Source organism: Notothenia rossii (genome assembly GCF_949606895.1).
Source record: "Notothenia rossii genome assembly, chromosome: 8".
Classification (NCBI taxonomy): Eukaryota; Metazoa; Chordata; class Actinopteri; order Perciformes; family Nototheniidae; genus Notothenia; species Notothenia rossii.
In genome coordinates this window covers 7,688,605-7,702,363 of record NC_136906.1, presented here as the reverse complement: position 1 = coordinate 7,702,363, position 13,759 = coordinate 7,688,605, and the positions used below count along the sequence as shown (strand labels likewise).

General features: G+C 39.8%; 1 protein-coding gene across 1 annotated transcript in view; it reads right to left on the bottom strand.

Annotated features, from left to right (window-relative positions):
* Window positions 1-13,074, bottom strand: part of LOC307015660 (extracellular serine/threonine protein kinase FAM20C-like) — a 47,856-nt gene extending 34,782 nt beyond the window's left edge. Inside the window, exons 1-3 of the mRNA XM_079644425.1 lie at window positions 12,922-13,074; window positions 11,978-12,354; window positions 9,940-10,005 (exon numbers count right to left, since the gene is read on the bottom strand). The gene's annotated coding sequence lies outside the window, so the exon portion shown is untranslated. The remainder of the gene's footprint in view (window positions 1-9,939; window positions 10,006-11,977; window positions 12,355-12,921) is intronic.
* Window positions 13,075-13,759: the final 685 nt, after the last annotated feature.

Here is a 13,759-nt window from a genome sequence, read left to right as displayed (position 1 = left end):
CAATCAGTTGTGCCACTTATGTGACAGACAAGAAGAGTATGTGAGAGACAAGAGTATGTGACAAACAAGAAGAGTATGTGACAGACAAGAAGGGTATGTGACAGACAAGAATAGTCAATTCTAATGTCTAACACTTAATGTGGAGAAAGATATCCTGTTGTATGGGTTGATTGTGCGTTGATCTGTTGGTAATGCCTCTGGGTTCTGGTGGGCATGTAAACAAATGCATAATGCTGCGCTATACTTTGTAGCCTCACCCGGTTGCAAAGCGACTAGTAGGGATGGGTACCGAGAACCGGTACTAAGTCAATACCGGTACCTGATTGGACGGTATCGGTATACCGTTAAGCTGCTGGACAAACGGTGCTGCTATCGGTATATGTGTTACGTCTACTTCCTTAGTTTAACTTTAAACCATTCTGGTTGGTTGGGAACCCTCATCCCGTGTGATGTATCCGGTTTGAGACCCCTCTGATTGGCCACTGTAAATGCCACTCATCATGTCTCTCAGTGCTCTTATTATTGTTGTGAGACTCCCGCAGGCATGGCGGACAGAGCGAAGCGATCGAAGGTCTGGGTGCACTTTAAAAAAAATTAGTGGCGATAGAGCAAGGTGCAATCTATGTACTCAATTAGTTGCGTGTAAAGGGGGTAACACAAGCAACTTAATGAAGCATTTGCAAACGAGACACTCATTGAATCTAAAACGGTGCTAGCGATACTGCTAGTGCTAGCGGGCTTCAGCCGCGCCGTGTGTAAATGTGACCTGAGCGAAGGCTCGCAGGCAGGTTAGCTGCTGCGCACGGGTAATATGTTTTGTTTACCTGAGTGCAGTCTTGCAGGCACATCGCCTTGTCTTTTTTTAGTTTATTAACACTGACAGTGTGTTAATGTGAGCTCCTACACCTATAATAATTTGGCCTTTCATTGCTTCTGAGAAGCTAATGTATAAGTTATACAGTTATTTCTGCAAGAAAATTACAATACAATTACTGTTTAATCTTCACATCTTGTATTCATGTCTATAAGAGTATAGAAAAATACCGATACCGATAAGCAGTACCGGTACCGGTATCGATAAAATCCTAACGATACCCATCCCTAGCGACTAGTGTTGTCACGATACCAACTTTTTGGTTTCGATACCGATACCAAGTCAAGAATTGCGATTCCGATTCTTTTTCGATACTTTTCTTTTATTATTTTCATGATCAATAAAATTGTAGTTTATCTGTTAAGTGTTTTCTTACAACATGGTCTCTTCTTTATACTTGAGTTTGTGATTTCTTTGATAGTTAACTTTATATTTTATTAATGTAATAGTACAGTAGTATAAATAATTATTGACAAAATGTACATTGCAGATGTTAGCCACATTGGTAAGTTAGCTAAAAAGATAGCCATATTAGACAGTTATCATTGCCATTAATTGCCTCAGCAAACTACGAAAACGTTCGTTTGTCAAAAAATAAATTACACTTGTTTGACTTAGATTTGAGGGCATGGGCTTGAGCATGATGTAATTATGTTATCTATCACATTCGCTAACCTGTCTGTCTTTAAATTCTTTAAACAGCTCTGGATGCCGGTCGGCAAGGTGCTTAGCCAAATTTGATGTTTTGGCTCCCTTGGTTTGCAGGGATCTAAAACATTTCTTACAGACAGGCCTCGTGGTGTCTGTAGGATTGCCCTCACTGTCAGAGATATAGCAAAAATACTTCAAGATTTCTCTTCTGGCGTCTTTTTTGTCAACATGCCGAGGCGCAGCGGCAGTTGCACTCCCACTTGCAGCCATGCTTCTCGTTTTCTCACATGCTCTGGCAGCTAGCGCGTGCAGGAGAGAGGGGAGGACCTTAGAGCGTGGTTGAGAGGGGAGGGACTCCAGGCACGGCTGCAGTGCAGGGAGTGGAACCAGAGCGCTGAACACAAACGGCTCTAAAACGGTGCTTTCTCACCGGAGTACTCTTCTCCGTCATTCTTAAAGTACCGCTACTAATGAAACGGCGGAATCGTAAGGTTTTTAACGGCAGGGTATTGCGGTACCTTTCAAGTATCGGTACACCGTGCAACACTAATAGCGACGCTCATTGTTTAGGTGTAAGCAGGTAGTCATATCATTAGCTAGAACTAGCTAGATTAGATCGATATGGACATAAACGCGAGTAAAGTCTAATCTGACGGAAGAGAGAGATCAGCTGCTGCTGGCGAGTCGACGCGCAGCTCTGCATGATCACCTGCAGCGGTGAGCGGAGCAAAACACACACTTCAGGTTAGAATATCACAGTTAGCTATTTTAATTACCTCTCAAACTACCGTAACTAGTTATAGATACGTTTAGTTTGACTGTCGGGTCACTCATTACTGATCTACTGCATGACACTGGCGGGCTGTCAGGAGAGAGAGAGGGCGCTCCTTTTATTATTCCTGTGTTATTGTAAGTTACTGAACACTTTTTAATAGTTAATTAAATCTACTATAATTAGTTTGTTTAATATCGAATCATATCAATTTGTTTTAAAGCTCAATAAATAACAAAGAAGACCGTTGACCGACACTTTTCTAATTTTGTCCGGAAGATTTAAAGTTTAACGGACATTTTGACCGGCAAATAATTATTCTAACGGGAACTCTGACACACACACTGAACTGCCCAATTGTTCCCCCTATTACCTGTTTTATGATTTCAGAGCCCCACTCTCCATTGTTGTTAATGTGGAAAATAAAACTGTAGTTTTCATAACCACTGTCTTTTAACTGATTTAAATGCGGTTATTCATTAGGATTTCGTAGGACTTGACTTGCTTGACTCTCACCCCAGTAACTGGAGACTTGCGCATGTATGACTTACTCCCACCTCTGGTATACAGGAGACAGAGGGAGACATCATCCTGTCACTGCGAGTCTCAGTATGCTCTGTTCATCTTGTGTTTTATTTTGTTTTTTTTGGTCTAATTATTGTCTAAACTTTGTTGTGTCTGTATGAAACGTCATTTTGAGAGACCATGCTTTTGATCCTGTGGATTACATTTGCCTTCTGCAGACCATGTCTGGCCATTCAATTTTCTAAGACACACTTGAGTGACAGCACGAACAGGTATGGCGAGGAGCCCCGGCCTCTACGCTGCTACGGCCGCGAGGCTATGCTAGAGCTACAATGCGATCGGCCTCCTGCGAATACATCAAGCCATCTGTGCTCTTCGTTACTGGATGACATCCCTCTGGAGCCGTTTAGAAACACCAGGAAAAAGAGACGAGGAAGGAGGGGAGGCGTTCAGAATCGCCTACGGCGGAGATTCAGCCGGCCACCACTTCCATCCATCATTCTCACAAACCTGTGCTCATTGAGCAACAACGTGGACACGCCAAGGACATAGACAAGGTACTGTCATGCATTTCTTGAGGCCTCTTCATTATGTTTCACGGAAAAGTTGGATACAATCTACAACGCCAGAATCTCTCTTTGAAGTACCCGGATTGGACACTGTGGTACCTGGACACTGTGTTACCTGGGTTCCAGCAGTGTGTTAGGGATCACAGCAGGAAAGACAATATCCTGGACAAATGCTTCCTAAATGATAAAGGAGCATATGTGTCTAAATACCAGAGGTGGGGACTCGATATATATATTACATATTTTTGGACTTGAGACTTGATTGACTAACATTGATAAAAGACTTGACTTTGACTTAGGGCTGGGCGATATGGTCTCTAAATGATATCGCGATATTTACTGACTATATCGCGATATACGATATATATATCGCGATATTCTGAAATGTCCTCTTAAAATATATATATATATATTTAACCCCTTGATGTTTACAGTATGATGATTCTAGTAGTCCCCGCAACATATGTCTGCATTAAAAAAATCGACTAATAATGAAGAAAATTAACACATTTGTTGCAATAGTAATTTATGCACTAACTACATTACTACTTGTACTACAACATTTGAATCATCAGTTCTTCCTCATTTTCCTCAATTGTTCATATTTGGTTTATTAAAATAATGATATTGTGGTCATTGTTCAACAATGTCTGCTATTATTATGAGTATTATTATTATTATTATTAGTATAATGCCCTTTCTGTCTTCCTGTCATTATCAGGAATTAGACATGTAATGGCTATGTAATAGATTAGATTAGAACCTTCATTCTCCTAAACTGCTGGGACATTTCCCTATAGCCAATACCTTTTATATTTACTCTTCACTTACTGGTCAGCATAGGTCGGCATTGATGTACAGAGCCGACAGAAGACCTTGTTTATATTGGCATCATATTGAGAGGTGCAGTGACGCGTCCTAAAACCAGGAAGTAAGCTGCTGGTTCCCTCGACAAAAAAGCAATGGGATTTTTCCATAGGGTTTTGGAAAATAGCTGGAAATAAGGTCTGTAGAAAACAAACCTGTTTGATAAATGCACGTTTTGTTCAGCCGGATAATATCCACATGTCTACCCTACTTTTATAATTTTCAAATCATAAATCTAATCGATAGATTATAAAAGGGTTTTAGGACGCATCACTGCACCACTAGAAAACAACTCCATCGATCAAGCTGGCTGAAACTTTCTCTCCCTCTTCTTCTCATGCTACCTGTCACTCTCCTTTAACTCCTCCGGTGACTTTCTTTTATTTGAAGACAGTTTTTTGACCCCACTGGGGACTTTTGAAGAGTTTACGTGTCTGAAAAACGATGGTTGTTACCGAGTGGCTGAATAGGACTACAGAAATTGTCGAGGCCGTTGTACGTCATTACGCCGAACATGTAAACACTCCCGCTAAGTTTGTTTTTCTGTGTTCTGCTTGAAAGCAAGTACCTGCCTATCTTTAGTATCTGTATATCTATATCTGACCATTAGAATCTGTATTTTTGAAATTGTCGTTTTTAACACCGTAGTTTTACAAATTATAGAATAATTAATTAGCAGTGTTTTCCAATTTTACTCGGCAGTTTGTTTCGTTAGCTAACGTTAGCTAAAGCTAGCGCTACTAGTTAGCTACGCAATGGTTTGTTGCTTTGCTCCGGGTTGCAGCCACAGGTCTTCGCATGGAACGTGCTTGTTCTATCGTTTCCCGGCCAATGTTTTCCAAAGGAGAGTCTGGATTCGTGCTATGAGGTAAGCTGACGTTACATTTTTGTCCATGTCACGGTGAAATGTAAATAATGGGTAGTGACTGTATCGCCTTTTTAGAGATGGCGCTGCTGAAAAGATCGCAACATAAGTAAAGATAATGAATAAATCCTATTAAAACCTGTGTGGCTTATATGATAAGTCTTATTAGTACAAGCAGCATAACGTTTCACCATGTAACTAAAGATTGTAGTCAGGGAACTCAGTTTGACATATTGAACTAATAACAAATCACCTCTGGCTGGCAGAGAACTCTCTGCTCCATAGCTTCTCTTGGACGTAAAATCACATGTACATTTATATTCAATTTAATATTTAATATTCCATCCCTCACATACTTTTGTATATATAATAACTTATATTTTCTTTTTCTTGTTATGCTGCTGCAACACAAACATTTCCCAAATTGGGATCAATAAAGTAATATATTATCTTAATTAAGAAATATAACTATTATAATTAGTGTAGCAGCTGACACATATTTTCAATATGGATGAATCTACCATTTATTTCTTTAGTTCAATTTTGATCTATAAAAATGTCAAAATAGTGAAAATGTTCACGAGACTTCAAAGTGCAAGGTTATATATTTAGGTGTTTTGCTTTAGCCTATGTACTGTATGTCTTAATGCTCTTATATGTGACGGTGTGACTTCCATGAAACTAATATTTTATATCTTCCCAACAGACGAGCTGACAGGAGGCCCAATGCCTGTTCCCGCATCTGCAGCTGTCATTTTCTTTTACAAAAGAGAAAAAGGCCTGTTTCATTTGAAGCACAGAATGTAGAGGAGCATTCCTACTGTCTGAGAGGGATAATTGATGGAATGGAGGAAGAAGCTGCGTGTCTAACGACTGAGGAGGAAGCAGGTCCATCAACACAGGCGGCTGCTAATGAAGATCCTCAACCACTATCTGAGAATGCAGAGGAGCAAACAACCACGGTAGAAGAAAAACTTAAATCTCAGCAAAGACACATAATGCAGCTAGAGATCCAGCTAGAGGAGTCCAAGGCAAAGCAGAGTTACTGCCGTGACAAGTATTCTGCCTCTCAGCTGAGTGAAAAGGTTCTTCGGATGGAGACAGGATTGCCAGATAGAGACACATTCAGTGCTGTGTGTGAGCATGTTGCTCGTTTTGAGGGTTCCATTACATACCCAGAAGGTTGGTTCCCCAAAGCACTGAGTCTTGAAGACCAAGTTTTCATGACCCTCATGAAACTGCGTCATAATTACACACACATTCATCTGGCTGCACTCTTTCACTGTGGTGCAGCACTGTCAGAAATGTGATTGTAACATTTATAGAGGTTCTCCACAAATTACTTTTAAGGACATAATGAGTACTGTTCCCAGCCGGGAGAAAAATAAAACCAGCTTGCCTTCTTCATTTCGGCACATCCAAAACTGCAGAATGATCGTGGATTGTACGGACATCAAAATTGCTATCCCCAAGCAAATGGATGTCCAGAAAGAGACCTACTCTGCTTACCGTGGCATGCACTCCTTCAAACTACTGCTCGGGGTAGCACCAAATGCTGTGATCACTTACTGCAGCAAACTATACCCAGGATCAACAAGTGACAAAGAGATAGTACGGGATTCTGGTGTTCTTCAGCATTTCAAACCTGGAGATCTGATATTGGCTGACAAGGGATTCTTAATCCAGAACATTCTTCCTGAAGGAGTCACTGTCAACATTCCCCCATTCCTCTGTCATGGCCAACTGACACACAGCGAAGCACAGGCTACAAAGCTTATCGCACAAAATAGGATTCACGTCGAGAGAGCAAATGCTCGTTTGAAAGAATTTAGGATCCTAAAGTTCATTCCATCTCACCTGAGGCCCTTCGCAGATAAACTGGTGCAGATATGTTGCGCACTAGTGAACTTCCAACGTCCTCTCATAAAAGAGGTGGCAGAAAAATTGTGTCTTTTCACATGTAAACACATATGTTTCATACACATCTTTTCAAATCTGTAAACCCCCCTCCCCCCCTCTCAATCAACTTCCTCTTGACTGACTTTTCTGTTTATTTTACCATATTTATTTGTTTGCCTGTCCTTGTTTGTCTGCCCTCCCTCATACTGTAAAGCATCTTTGAGTTGTAGAAAAGCGCTATATAAATAAAATGTATTATTTTTATACTTTGTTTTACATTTTGAGTTCATCATCACACTCAAACTGTCCTTTCATTGGGTGCATTTTATTTCTTTTATTTAGATTCTGCTGTTTAATCAATCCAGAAACATATTTCATACTTTGTTTTACATTTTGAGTTCATCATTAAACTCAAACAATGTCTTTAAACTGGGTGCATTGTATTTCTTTTATTTAGGTTCTGTTTAATACACATGTTAATTTGACTCAGATGTGCTGATAATATCTGCAAATATAAATCTTTAAACTGTCTTTTTACCTTGAAAAGTCTGGCCTCTCGGGGTAGGCTCATGTTTGTTTTCTGTCTTTCTCTATCAAAAACGTTACACCAAAGAATGGTTTGTGATTTGAGATTCAGAGGCAGGCTTGAATCAAGAAACCACAATAGTTTTCTGCATGGACTGCCTTTTTTTATTAAGAAATATTATTTTGTAAATATGTTATTCTCTGTAGTCAGACACCTAACACTCTAACAACCACAACATTGCAAAGGTGAGTAAATGTAAATTTAAAAACTATTCACAATTTCTTAAAATTACGATATTTGAAAATGATAGATTTATGATATTTTTCATCGAACATATGAACGACTCAAACAAGGATCGCAGCAGCTACAAGAAAGATCTTCAAAGGGGAACCATAACATCCTGAAGCTGAGTTTTCTATAAAAGATTGTTTTTTAATTTTAACAGCAGTGCTCTCTGAACTCAGAACAAGTAAATTAATATGCCTTTTTGTTTTTCTGTCTTTTTCAGAAAATAACCACAACAGTGACAAAGGTGATTATTCCGGCAGTGCTAGCTTTGGAAGCATGTGGGCCTTGAAAAAGTCCTCAAGAGCCAACAGGTTAGGCTGCCAATCGTCATCTCGGGCTATCGGAATGATGACACTGTCTTTCGTAGTCCAGACCACAAAGTAGCAAGTCTCTCTTGCAGTGAGGTGAAGCTGACCTTGCACTTGGTGCCAGTAAGGATGTTCCTCACGCAGGCTGAATGTTTCTCCTTCCTTACTGACACAGAAGCCCTTGATTTGCAATGCTTCACTAATTGTCATTTCCCTGGCTCCGTAGGGACACTTTACCTCCAGCACAGCGGAAGACCCTACCAGACCATCTGGAGATGCCCCCAACACTCCTGATTGGGAGAGCCACAAACCTGACTCATGGACCTGCATCTGAGTTGCAGTGGTGAATGCCCTGACGCCCTCACATTCATTCATAGTCCCCCACTGTACAGACAAAACACCATCAAGGGCCTGTTGTTGCCCTAGCACCCTGGCAATAAGGGAAGCAGTCACACGCTTTGACCTCAGGACAGCTCCAAAGTTGCTGGCAGTCAACCTTCCTTTCCTGAACAAAGGCCAGTTTGGGTTGGTTCGCTGACCAGTGGTAGCCACCTGAATTGCCCTCTGTTGCTCCTCAGACAATGCCATGCTTGCCACAATTGCCTCAGGTCCCTGATGCCCAACAGATTTGAGAATTTCAGGAATAGTAAGTTTTTCCAAGCTGTAGTGTTCCTCTTCTGGCTCGGGGGAGAGAAGCCAAGAAATTCCTGAGAACCTGCCCCTGAGTCTGTCCCTCAGCCAGTCACGATCTTCGGAGGTGGGCTCTCTTGTCAGCGGGTTGAATGAGTTATTGGTTGGAGGAAATAGCTCCTCCACTGAATGTGTACGTTTAGCTGCCTTTGGCTTCTTCCACTGACAGGGGGTGTCAGTGCAGCTGAAATTGTGGATGGCAAAGATGGATAATGCAGCCGCATGACTGCATTTCCATTCTCCACGTGGGCATTCACATTTTGTGGAGAGAATTCCCTCTTCTCCTGTAGATACCTGTGGTGGTGGGATTGTTTTATTATTTAAAATATATTTACATTTGTAATGCCTTCCCAATTATCCCTTTAATTGTTTATAGCCTACTGTTTGTTTATTTCATGGATATTTCTGTGTTTTCTGGTGTGTAATATTTGTAATAAAGATTTCATGTGACACATAAAATGAATTTGTTGATGGGAATTAATGTGAATAAATTAACTCTAGGTTAATGGTACTCTCGCTATCACTACTCACCGACACTCTATAAACCTTGTTCCTCATGCTAGCCCTGACAACACCGGTAAGCACACCTTCATCTAGGCTGCACTGTTGTACGTGCCCTGACTTGTAGTGGTTCTCTCCTCTATCTACACTCTTCTTGTCATCTTTGTAAAATGATATCAGACTGGTAATTGACACAGCCATGACTTCTAGTGAAATTCAGTGTGGCTCAAATGAAAAGCTTTGTTCAAATATGCAAGTGCGCGAAAGTCAGTTGAAACGATCTTAAATTGGCGTGACGTTGAAGTCGTGCGACCCTGCTGCTGTACTTTTTTGTAGTTTGTTTATAGCATAACGTTAGCATTTTGCTTCTGGCGACTAGATTCATTATTCAAAAATGATAAAAGTAGGGTTGACATGTGGATATTATCCGGCTGAACAAAACGTGATCCATCTCTTAAATATGTGTCAACCACAGACCTTATTTCGAGCTATTTTCCAAAATCCTATGGAGAAATTGCATTGTGTTTTAGACGAAGGAACCGGAAGGAGTTTACTTCCAGGTTTAAGGACTGCAGCTCTCTATTGTGATGAAGTGCACACTGACCTGAGCTCCAGGGGTCTCTTTGTTCTCCTCCATGCTGCTCTCAGTGCTCCTTCTCCGGCTGGCTCTCTGAAATAGTCAACACAACTACAGCTGACACAAAACAAGACAACCGACAGACACAACAAAACTAATCTACAGCTACTTCGTAGGTTCATAGCAGAGGTGAGAAGTAACTAAGTACATGTACTCAAGTACTGTACTTCAGTACTATTTAGAGGTACTTTTACTTTACTATTTCCATGTAATGCTACTTTGTCTGCAACAATAGGAGACAGTAACAAAGCTGCTTCACTGAAGAGGAGAAACTCACAGCTCCAGGACTCTGTCAGTCAGGAGGAGACTAGAAACAACAAGTCAATAAACTGAGGATTCATCCTGTAACATAAAGGAGTTACCTAACAGAAACCAGTATGCCAACGGTAATAAAGAAGAGTTACCGTATTAAAACAATATGCTGAAGGTAGAAAGGGAGCGTTTACTCAAAGTAAACAGTATGCATAACACACACACACACACACACACACACACACACACACACACACACACACACACACACACACACACACACACACACACACACACACACACACACACACACACACACACACACACACACACACACACACACACACACACACACACACACACACACACACACACACACACACACACACACACACACACACACACACACACACACACACACACACACACACTTTTGTTATTCGGATATTCGTTTTGTTTGTTTTTTCCCGGTTTTTTTTCAAATTGAATTGATTGAAATCTCCAATATCAACGTAAGAGCTTGTGCCTCTTTGGGGGTTCTAACACTTAACCATAAACGTTAACTTTCTCCGTCTTTATATGTAGATATTACTTTTCTCCGTTAATCTCCGTCACGTAGTTTCCAAAGCAACAACAACTTTCTGTCAACAGCGCTACCTCTCCTTCAAAATAAAAGCATGTCCATAAATAGGAAGCCAAGTCAAATTACACTTAAGACATATAAAACTGCAACGAAAGTAACAAACACAATGAGATATCTTTTCAATTTCAAAGAACACAAATTGGGTTATATTAACAAATAACTATAAAACAACAATACTGTAGAATAACAAAATGAATGCCGTGAATACACCGAAATACACGTGTTGAAGCAGTTCGCTGCTGATTACTACTATTTCTAGATGCTTATATTTAGTGTTGTATCACATCATGTGCAGTGCCTTGTTTTATCTATGCTGCTATGACGTAAACATGTTCCAAATTGATCCATTTAGTCAATGTGATGCTAAGCAGAGGAGAAAATGATAGAAAGGTCAGATAGTTATGAACGTTACATGCAAATGACTTTAACCATTACGATAAAAAGCTATTATTATTAATATAATACAAATATTTAGATAGAATTCATCAGAATCTGTTTAGCAACTTACATTCTAACTTACAACTCAGTTTGTTCCCTTTGAAAGTGACATTAATGGTTATTTGAACCACGGTTATAACGCTATCTGTGTCATTAACTATCACTAAGTTAACACAGAAAGCAAACATTAGCTAGTGAGACTGTTTAATGTACTCCATGTATATAGTATTTTCTGCATATTGTGTATTCTTTAGATACTCTAGTGATGTGTCCTGTGTGTAAACTTGCTGCTAATGCTTAATTTTTATTATATCTTATTCCATTTTTTATATATGTTTAAATAGTGTAATGCCTGAAAACACTTCTGCTGTGACACAATCATTTCACAGTTTAAGATAAATCATTATTTAAATAAAGTATATCTATTTATCTAATGAGCTAAACCGTCGCTTAGCTTAGCGTTAGCTGCTAACTGAAGAACCCCATTCATTTCAATGGGGAAAATGCTACGTCACGGTGAATGGCGATGCTAATAAGCTAGTGAGCATATATTTAAAACCATATCTATGGTAAAGAGCACCAACACAACAACTCAAACTGTCTTAAAGACAACTGGTGTAATACATAACTAACATAAAGTCAGCTGAGCATTACAAATAAACTGTTACTCACCCAGAGCCGAACTGGAATAATAACTGTAGCTGTTAGCCGTTAGTTGTTAGCCGATAGCTTTTAGACTTTAGCTGTTAGCCGATGGCTGTTAGCCGATGGCTTTTAGCCTTTATTTAAAGATAATTTGAGACTGTTTTTGGCACACATTTTAAGTTTTTTTGGGAGTTTCTTTCTTCCAAGATTACAGCTGTTGTGTTAAAGAAGAGGACTTCTGATTCGTGATTAACTGTAAACTAAGCTAACAGGTGTAAATCCACTTAATGAAACCTCTGCAGGTGTTTAATCCATTCACCTCTTCTTCTTCTTCTTCTTCTTCTTCTTCTTCTCTCGGTTTTTGGCGGATTGCAAAGAACTTTAAGGGTGCATACCGCCACCTACTGTACAAGATTGTGATTAGGCTTTGGCTTTAGCAGGCAGTTAGCTTGGTTTAGCCTGGGGGAAAACAGCTAGCCACCATTAGTCCAAAGTTATAAAAGAGCCAACTAGAGACAAATAAAATTGTTATAAGAGAACTCTGATGTAAATATACTGTAAGCTGCTGAGTCATTGTATAGACATCATTTTGTACTGAACAGCTTAAATATAAGGCTTTGGCTCTAGCAGGCAGTTAGCTTAGCTTGTTGTAAACACTGGAGGAAAACAGATTGCCACCATTTGTCCACATTTTAAAAAAGAGCCAACTAAAGTATACATTGAAATCTTACTAAGTTAACTCTGATGTAAATGCAGACATAGTTTTGCACTGAACTGAAAGAAGCAGCAAAAAACAGAAAGTAACTGTAGCCTACTGTAGACAGATTAGCGCTAAACCACATATTGGCATAAACAGTAATGTTTCCAATGTTTTCTCCACATTTCGGGATTTTTACAGAACAAACAAACAAGATAGGTATAACGTGTTAATTTGTGAGCTTTAGAGTGGATTGACGGTGCACATATATTACCTTTGCACAGGTGAGTTGTTTGTTTCAGTAGGCCTGGGAGGCTGGGTTAAAGAAAACACTCGTGTGTGCCAATGAATACTCGTATACCAGGGAGTCAAACTGCTTTGGCTTCACTCGCAACAGAGCAACTTTCTGGGAATACACATAGCCCTGCTTTCCAAACTGAATCCAGTTTTCTTCAGATCTACGTTTGCTAGTTGTAACAGGATTGGGCAGGCAACAGAAAAACACAGCAAACAAAGTCTGGGAATCTGTCAAAGGGGCTTTATTTACCCAAACTCAAAATCATCAAACAACAAAGCAAAGTTTTCCTTAGTTGGATAGCTAACCTGTCTGGGGTCAATGACCAAACATCTTCAAGGAGAAAATAGGTTCTTATCATGTGCCAAACCAAACTGAACTCCTCAGTTGGTCTTTTTGTTCTTTGCTGTGGAGATCAGCTTCAGGTGTTACTCTCATCAATAAAAAGCAGATTGTCAAACAATTGCTTTGATATCAGTTTCAATTGTGTCTTGAATGAATGCAAAAGGAAGAAGAAGGATAACAAAATATACTTTTGAGTCACTGTTTTGTATTGTCGGCTCTATCTGCTAAGTGCTGCACATGCTTTCGGTATACTATAAATACTGTGCGGTCCATTTGAGACTTTGACTGAATGTGAGGTCTTGACCCCATTATGCCTCTCAAACACCAGTTACTGAAATAGAAGTACATGCTGCAGCTGAGGGAGAAGGCTCTGGCCTTTTTTTTATAAATTTGCTAGTAAAGAAATATATCCTTTTTCAGAAACAGAAAAATCGAGTATGTTTCTTATGGAGCCTGGAAAGGGTTTACTTTC